The following is a 6,000-nucleotide window of genomic DNA, read 5'->3' on the forward strand; positions in this document are numbered from 1 at the left end:
GCCTTGGACTAATCCATGGGTCACACTTATAAAAAATAATCACTCGGGGACTTTGGGTGGAGCAGAAGCTCCCATCAGAGCTAAAGCCTTCCCTCTCACCAACAACTTCCCATTCCTTCATCCACGTCCAGCCTGAGAATTACCCTGCCTCTCCTGGATCTCCCAGCTGCCAGGTTATAGAAGTCTGAATATCAGCCCAGTCACCTTCCCTTTCTGACTCCCTCCTGCTCTTCAACACCCCTGTTCAGAAATGATGACATCGGATCATTTACAATAAAATGGATGGACCTTGATAACATTATGCAGAGTGAAATAAGTAAATCAGAAAAAACAAAGAACTATATGAATCCATACATAGATGGGACATAAAAATGAGACTCAGAAACATAGACAAGAATGGGATGGTAATGGGTGGCGGCAAGGAAGGAGAGAGGGATTGGGGGGAGGGGAGGGGCACAAAGAAAACCAGATAGAAGGTGACAGAAGACAATTTGACTTTGGGTGAGGGGTATACAGCATAATCAAATATACAGCATAATCAAATGTCAAAATAATCTGGAGATGTTTTCTCTCAACATATATACCCTGATTTATCAATGTCACTGCATTAAATTTAATAAAAAAAAAAAACCCACCACACACACACACACACACACACACACACACACACACACACACACACACGCCTCTTCAGCTCCTCCTGTTATAAAGTACTTGTAAAGCCAATAGCCACAGCCACCATCACAGCCGCCTGGCCCATGCAGGTTCGTACTAGATTCGGACAGTTGGTAACAAAACAATAGAGCCAAGAACTGGTAGGCCATTATCTTTAATCCTAGCTTGCACCCGGTGGGGAAGTATTAAAAACACACACTGGGCTTCAAAACCCACTCATTCAGTGCTCACAAAGCTACTGACTTATCCGAGTTTCCTAGAATCAAAGGTTTCTAGCTCACCAGGCTTATTCACCTCTGTTCCCCATCTCCTTCTCTCTGCACAAACTCTGCACAAACTGGCTTCTCCTTCAGCACTTCGCCATCTTGGCTGCCTCTCCTCTCCTCCAGCATGGGCTCTTCCTAGTATGTAATCACTCTTCTCCGGAACAATGTGATGTCTCCTCTAATGCTAATCTCAGGAACTGAGAGAGAGCAAGCTCATGTCTGCCCCACTTTATAGTGTAGAACTCAAAACCTTTAATCCAATATACAAACAAGGAAGTCTCTGATACAAAGTCACTTAGGGTGGGAAAGGCTTAGTCTTAAAACTAAGCCTTAGGGTATAACGACCCTGCCTGCTTACAGCCTGTCCCCCACATCCAATGCAAACTATTAGCAAGCAAACCTATATATCACATTTACAAACTGATCTGACTAACATTCCACCCCTTTTGCTCGCTTCACAATCTAAAGCACAGGTATTCCTACACAAGGAAATTAGGCACACTACACAAATTACAACAACATGACAAATCATACAATTTCAACAATTACAAAGATACACTTCACCAGTCTCTGAGCACTTTGCCCAAAAGCGCAAAATGTCCTTGGACTTCTTTCTAGACATGGGAAAAGCTTCCCAGGGCATGGGAGTGCTTCCAGCAAAGCCGCCCCCCACCCCTATCAGAGTATTTCACATTGTCCAAAATCTGTAAGTCCATCCAACAAAGGAGCCAGTGCCCACTCCGGTCATAGTCCAGGAAATCAGTCCACGCACATGGGGCCTAAGCCAAACCCTTCATCCCTGTCATCCTGGCAGGTCTTACACTGTCCCAAGGAGGAACACGTGGCAATGGCAGTCAGCATTTCCATCTCTGCTCTGGAGAGCATGATGGCATTCACCCCTATGTGCCAAAATCGCAGACTTACCAGGGGCGTAGAAGGTACTCCTTGCTGCTGGGCTCTCACCTTCTGGAGACTGCAGATTGCAACTCCCAGCCCGATTCTCATCATCCTCCAAAGAGGAACTAAAAACACCAGCTGCACTGCCGGGCTTAAGCTCTGGGCCACTGCCACCTTCTGCTCTGCAGGCCTTGCAGCTCCGGCCCTGACCTCCTGCCGCTGCTGGCTCTCCACAACGTCCAGAGCAATCTGCAACTCACGAACCTGTGAATCTTCCTCCAGCAGCTGCTCCATTTCCAGGCGAATCTCGCAAACCTGGTCCGCCTCCTCCTCCAGTGCTTCTGCCAGCTCCAGGGTCAGCATCCGTTTCTCCCACGTTTGCTCCAGCTCCTTCCACTGCTCGGTTTGCAGATCTCCGGCAGCCTCTTCCACAGAGCTCTTGGTTTCCTCATGCATGGCTGTAAAAGTCAGCCAGCCTACGACCCCCAAAAGGACAGCCATGGGGAACCATAACAGCAGCCAGTCCTCTACTCCACCACTCAAAGGTGGTGGTGGCTCCATACTCATCTGTATCAAATCCTGCCACAGATTACGCCAAATGTAAAGCTAATAGCTATGGCCACCATCACAGCCACCTGGCCCATGCAGGTTCGCATTTGATTCGGACAGATGGTAATAAAACAACAAAGCCAAGAACTGGTGGGCCATTATCTTTAATCCTAGCTTGCACCCGGCAGGCAAGTAAAACACACACATTGGGCTCCAAAACCCATTCATTCAGTGCTCACAAAGCTACTGACTTATCCAAGTTTCCTAGAATCAAAGGTTTCTAGCTCACCAGACTTATTCACCTCTGTTGTCCATCTCCTTCTCTCTGCACAAACTGGCTTCTCCTTCAGCACTCCACCATCTTGGCTGCCTCTCCTTTCCTTCACGTGGCCTTTCTCTGCTCTCTTCTCTAATGCTAATCTCAGGAACTGAGAGAGAGCAAGCTCACGTCTGCCTCACTTTATAGTGTAGAACTCAAAACCTTTCATCCAATATACAAACAAGGAAGTCTCTGATACAAAGTCACTTAGGGTGGGAAAGGCTTAGTCTTAAAACTAAGCTTTAGGGTATAACAATCCTGCCTGATTACAGCCTGTCCCTTACACCCAGTGCAAACTATAAGTGACCAAACCTATATATCATATTTACAAACTTATTTGACCAACATTACTGCACCCCAGATTCTGAAAGTCACTGTATCTCACTTCATTGAGTCCATGTAGAGACACCCAGTCCAGATAAATTTTGAAGTTTTATTAAAGGAGATTTATTAATATGCCGGCCGCATATGGCTGACACGGGGCATCAGGCCCAAATCATGCAGCCCCCAAAATAGTTCAGGGGCTGCTTATATACCCTTGATCACACGCAGGCAGGGGAGAGAATGACATTATGGCACAATCATTAACAAGTGTAAGGTATTTTTCCCCGCCGAGAAGGAAGGAAGAGGGCTCGGAGCCACAAAGTGTGTAATAATAAAAGGCTTTATTGAGTACAGAGTGCACATCCTGCCCGGCGAGGTTCCCTGGCCCTGAGGAAAGATGGAGGCCAGGGAAGTCGCAAGGATTAAACCACGTGGGAGATATTTAAAGGGGTCCCTCTAGGGAAGTCGAGCTAATATGACGTGGTGAAATCTCACTGGCTGGTAGACGGTCGCTTTTTCCCAAACGGTTCCTGTGAAGCCTCCTTTGGCGTGTTTGGTTGTGGGCGGTCCTAGCCAAAGTTCGTGGGTCTGAGTTCCCCACGTGACCATCCCCCATTATCCACCGACCTTACATTCTGACCTTTTGTGTTAAATAGAAAAGGGGGCGCCGTTTATTCATCTGGCTACTTCCTGCTGAATAGGGGCATCATGGGGAGGGGGAGATTGGAAGGTGGTGGCTTGGAGGGATGTCAGGAGGAACATCTGTGTGGCTGTGGGTTGAGAAACTTCGTGGATGCAGTCCTGTAAGGATTTTAAAAAAAAAGAGGAGTAATAGGGGGATTTTCAGGGTCCAGCCTTTCGGTGAGCTGGAGATGGATGGAGTCCAGTGGTTCTGACTGCCAGTGGTCCTGTAAGGAGGCAAGCTTGAGGCAAAACTGCATGTCAGGAATGGCGTAAAAAGGGGAAAGGAAGGGGTCCCATCCACTCCCGTAACCGAGACCTGTGAGGGAACTAGAGGTCCAGAGTGTGATGGCAAAACAGAGAAGGTAGCCTGTGTCCACAAGAAATGAGATGGACTTACCCACTAATTGCAGCATACCCTGGGTTCTCCGAGTCCAGGCCATGTCCTAGGAGTTTGAGTGATGCACTCACCTGGCTGGACTGGCCTTCCATTTGGGAGGCTTGTCCTCCACATAGAGACGCTGAGGAAAAACCTGTTGCCCAAAGGGGCAATCACTCTGCCAGTGACTGGGCTGCTTGCAGTCAGGGCAGGGCTCAGTGGGCAGCCGCGGGCAAGGGCCCTGCCGGGACCAGTGATCCTGCTTGCCACACTTAAAGCAAGCTGCTGGTGGGGTTTCTCTTTGTGGCTTGGATTTGGGTCGGGCACTTCCTGTGCCTTGCCCCTGTTGTTTTACGGGCCTCAGGGCTGCCACAAGAGCTGGGGTTTGGAGCGTTACCTTCTGCTGCATGCAGGCCTGGTGAACAGCCTTGGCCTGTTTCTACTAGTTGGGACCATTAAAAACTTTAAATGCCGTGTTCACAGGTTCTGGATAGGGGTTTGGGGGTTGAGAATAAAATAAGGAGGGCTCATGCAGAGCCCAGCACCCAGATCCTGCAGGAAACACTGGAGCCAAAGGCAGGACAGGGCCAGAACTTACTGCAAGAAAATTGGGGTTGGACGTCCTGAAATCCGGTGTAAGAGCCAATGCCAGGCTGAGAATGGCCTGATGGAGGAGGGGCTTAAGAACACAGTGGAGAAGGAAGGGGGCCCTTTGGCCAGCAGGGGAGGAGAAAGAGAATGGTAGTGGTGATAAGAAACAGGTTTTTGCGAAGGGAGGGGAGGGGGCTCTCAGAGGGAAGAGACCCGAGCACAAAAGAGATCCGCAGAGGGACCAGAGAAAAGTCCCGAGAGAGGGGCGCCCCCAGGGGTCAGACAGGAGGGAGAGTTGGGAGTCCATGGAGAAGGAAAGATCAGGAGTGGAGGTTTTAGGTGAGGTTTCTCTGGCCAGAAAAAGGCCTGAGTGGTGGAACAGGCGGCACAGTTATTAAGGACGGGTGCACGAATAATTAGAAGCCGTGTATGTAAGAGATCTCCAATCAGTCCCAGCTTTTTTGGCGATAAATTGGCGAGGGTGTTAACACCAAAAGTCCCTTCAGGAGGCTAATTCAGTGGGTTCTGTGGCCTGGCCACAGCGGAGAAGAAGAATAGTTTCTTCTTCTTTAAGGAGGGAGATTCCTGTGCCCCCACGGCCGCCCTCAGTCCTTAGAGTGGTCAGATTTGAGTATTAGCATCCTAAATCTCAAGGTCTGGCCACGGACAGAAAAGGTAAAGTGGATGTGCTTGGGGAGGTCTCCACAAGCACACGCACTCGTATGGATGGAAAAGAGTTCCCTGACGTAGCTACAGTTTCGGACAGGGAGTCTCAGAGGAAAGAACTGAGAGGAAGGCTGGAGGCAGGGGACTTACCGCACCGTGCGCCGAAGTGGGTGGAAGGTCGAGATCCTGGTTCTTTCTGGGAGGGGATGAGGAAGAGGAGCGGTACTTGCAGACTTCTAACTCCTCCCGGGTTTTCGGCACCAAAATGTAAGGTATTTTTCCCTGCCGAGACAGAAGAGGGCTCGGAGCCGCAAAGTGTGGAATAGTAAAAGGCTTTATTGAGTACAGAGCGCACATCCTGCCCGGCGAGGTTCCCTGGCCCCGAGGAAAGATGGAGGCCAGGGAAGTCGCAAGGATTAAACCACGTGGGAGATATTTAAAGGGTCCCTCTAGGGAAGTCAAGCTAATATGATGTGGTGAAATCTCACTGACTGACATACGGTCACTTTTTTCCTAACGGTTCCTGTGAAGCCTCCTTTGGCGTGTTTGGTTGTGGGCGGGTCTGAGTTCCCCACGTGACCACCCCCCATTATCCACCGACCTTACAACAAGATTATAACATTTGTCTAGGGGATATACAGAAACATTAAGAC

The sequence above is a fragment of the Saccopteryx leptura genome, chromosome 8 (genome assembly GCF_036850995.1).
Source record: "Saccopteryx leptura isolate mSacLep1 chromosome 8, mSacLep1_pri_phased_curated, whole genome shotgun sequence".
In the NCBI taxonomy this organism is placed as follows: domain Eukaryota; kingdom Metazoa; phylum Chordata; class Mammalia; order Chiroptera; family Emballonuridae; genus Saccopteryx; species Saccopteryx leptura.